A 3,384-nucleotide genomic window follows, 5' to 3' on the forward strand; every position below is an offset into this window, starting at 1 on the left:
GTGGGGACCCCTTCCCACATGCCCCCCACATGGTGCACAGCCTCTACCACCAGTGGTAGCAGCAGCAGCAGGTGATGGGCTCTCTGGACACTTATGGCCTGCTCTGGCCAAGTTCTAGGAGCTGCAGGGAACCTTGCATGATGAAGCTGGGCCCACCTGGTCCTGTTCCCTGATGTCATGTGCCTGGCCCTGCTCCCTGCTGGCCAGCCTCACCCTGCTCCCTGATGCCACGTTCTTCTCGCAGCCACACACTTCTACCAGCCCTGGCACCATGCTTCAGGCTCCCGCTAAAGCATCAGGGGCCTAGCTGGCCTGGCTCCATCACAGGGGCTCCCTGCCACTCGCAGCTGAGGCCCAGGAGCTGCACATGACAGCAGAGAATGGGGAAGCTGCTGTCTCCATCACACAAGGCCCTCCCCCTCCGCCCCCAAGTCCCAGGAGTTGCACATCAACCGCAGGGAGTTCTGCTCAATGAAACCGGGCTGACCCCACACTCCCGCCAACCCAGGCTGCACGCTTCTGCCAACCCAGACTCCATGCTCCTGCCACCCTGCCCAGCACAAGTCCCATGGCTCTGCACAACACACAACCCTGGCTTCACTGTCTGAGTTCCACACTCCTGCCAGGTCTGGCACCATGCTCTGGGCTCCCACTCAGTTGCAGCTTTCCCTCACCATTGTCATTTCCCTACCTGCTGCCCATAATGCTGCAGCAGTGAAAGGAGGAGGAGCCGCTGGACGATGGGGGAGCCAAGCATTTCCCCAGGCAGCTGCAGCGGCCCCACCTGGAAGCTGTGGGAACACTGTGCTCTGCCACACTGGAAGTGGGTGTGGCTTGACCCCATGCAGAATGCAGCAGGGCAGCCACAGGCCAAGCCAGATACAATTAATTCATGGGTGCCTGCCCATGGGCCGAAGGACTAGATCCAGCCCATGAGCTGCATTTTGCCTACCCGTGCCATAGACACTCTACCATGCCTCTCACTGCCCTCTAGGCATTGGCTCTGTTACCTGAAGGTTCCCCCTGACTCCACTCTGTCATTTATTGTCCCACATATCCACATGCTCAGCTCCATCCTATCATGCCCCAAATCCATCATACCCCCAACACCCTTGCACCCCACTGAGCCATCCACTGTCCCCTTGAATATTTAAATCTCACTGTGTACCGTCATATCCCCTAAGCACCCCTCACCCACAATCCTTCTTGCTCCCACCCCCCTCAATCCCTTTTCAGCCCCACAGCCCCAAACCCCATCACCCCTTATGCCTCCCCAACTTATTAGTGCCACAGCACCTCCTCTCTCCATAACCCCACAGGCTCCCCTCCCTCCCAAAAGCCTTTTGATGCCTTTTACTCCTTTCCAAGCTCTCATGGCCTTTTGGAGTCCCTTTTTTCAAACCCCTCCCAAACAGTAACCCCCACCCCTCATCGCCCCTGACCATGAGCAGGTCTGAGCAGGGCTGGTACTTCCCCCCCACACTGATCCCTCCCTGCTCACAGCATATCCATAACTCACCTCCACCCTCAACATACAGAAATAAATAGTTGGGGTTGAGGGAGGCAACCTGCTGGCAGCACTTCTACCCCTCATCCTCCCACTTCCAGTTTTATGCTGCCCTGGTTGCATTGCTGGTTCAGAATTCCACAACCATCATCATCTCCTGCAATGAATAACCCAATAAAGGGTCACTGCAATAACTTACCTCATGTTTGCAACTCCCTTCTACCTCTGACTGTTGCACCACAGAACAGCTTAACCTGCTTTTAGACCCCATGAACCTGTGCTCTGTCTGATATTCTTCATCTCTGATTTGGTTCTTTAGATGGATCTCCTGGCTTCTGGCTCCCCAGCTCCCCTACACTTGAACTCTGCTCACTCCCCTTGGATCTTGATTGCTTCTTCAGATCCTGGGTGACCTCCACATCTGGCCACCCATGACCTGGCATGACACTGTCCAGTACAGGTTCCTAGGTAGTAATATACCTTTATTGGAGATGCTGGAGGTGAGCAGAGGAACATCATCAGGCATAGATAACAGGATAATAGTAGAAGAAAAGCTAGCTTGACTAAAGGAAGATTAAGATTGTTAACAATAATGAGTCAAAGTTAATTGACTCTTTCAGTTCTGTTTGAGTAGGAATGAGGCTGTCCATGACAGGCTGTTTGTTTTAAACTTTCGGTGGAGCAGGAATTAAAGTGGGGTGCAACTGTACCCTCAACCCCATCCCCCACAGATCAGCTCCTGCTTGGTTGCCCATGGTTTGGAGTGTCCATGTACCTAATGGTGCCTTCCTCTCTAAACAAGTAAAACCTAGAAGGGCTAACTGATGAAGTCAATGGTGCTTTGGGATCTGGGTGCTTGTATACAGGATCTACTGTTGTAATTTACACTTTATTTAAGGTACAACAGAAATTATTTAACTGTTTATTTAACTTGCTGTATTTATGAAAAAACATGCATATATTTAATAAAGATGGAAACTTTAGACTTTATATTGCACCTTCACCAAGAAAGGGTGCAATATAAAGGCCGATTCCTAACTCAGTTCTCCCTTGTATTTGATGGGAAAATTCCCAATATCTTGGCAAAACTCATTAAAACCATATAATATAAAAGCTTCAAGGAAATTTTTATTTGAAGTTATCTTTGCATGGATGATCCTCATCAAGGCTGAAGAGGAAGTGTGTTACAGGAATGATAATGGAGCAGTTTAAAGCTTCTGAGGTCTAAGTGCAGATGGTTGTCCATATGGAGACTATCATGTGACAGGATCAAAGGATGTGTGATAGCAAGAAATAAGAGTGGCTATATCTCCATATGCCTGCAAACTCAAAGTGGTTTGTACCTATAAACTCACTGGCATCCAGTAGAATCAGAAACACACAAACTAAATGAAACTGCATGTTTTATATTAAACTCATTGCTTTTCCAAAGTTCATTCCCTGAAGAGATTTCAAGTTTTTCATAATACCTAGTTCTGTGTAGGGGGAGGATGACTGATAAATAATATTTAGTCACTGGCTTTCAAAATGAAGACATTAACTTATTTTGAAGATAAAATCCTTGCATGGGGGAAGTAACAGATCCAAAGGAGCATCTGAGCATGACTTTAACACCATGTTCATATTTTTCAGCTACTATGGGAGATTTGAATTGGAAAAATCAAAATACTTTTAATATTAGTTAAATCCCTCAGTTGGCTGTTACACTTATGAATCAGGTCCCTAATAGAAGTTTAAACAAAAAAAATAAGTATTTTGTTTCCAGTGCCTTTTCTTTAGAGTTCAGGGTTCCAATGGCCAAAAAAGATTATAATTTCATAGATTTCATAGACATTAGGGCTGGAAGGGACCTTGGGAGATCATCGAGTCCAGCCCCC

At 48.0% G+C, this 3,384-nt stretch overlaps 1 protein-coding gene across 3 annotated transcripts in view; it reads left to right on the plus strand.

Annotated features, from left to right (window-relative positions):
- Window positions 1–3,384, plus strand: part of STARD13 (StAR related lipid transfer domain containing 13) — a 520,536-nt gene that overhangs the window by 250,374 nt on the left and 266,778 nt on the right. The gene's annotated exons all lie outside the window — the stretch shown is intronic.

The sequence above is a fragment of the Crocodylus porosus genome, unplaced genomic scaffold (genome assembly GCF_001723895.1).
Source record: "Crocodylus porosus isolate Cpor-Errol unplaced genomic scaffold, CroPor_comp1, whole genome shotgun sequence".
NCBI classification, from domain to species: domain Eukaryota; kingdom Metazoa; phylum Chordata; order Crocodylia; family Crocodylidae; genus Crocodylus; species Crocodylus porosus.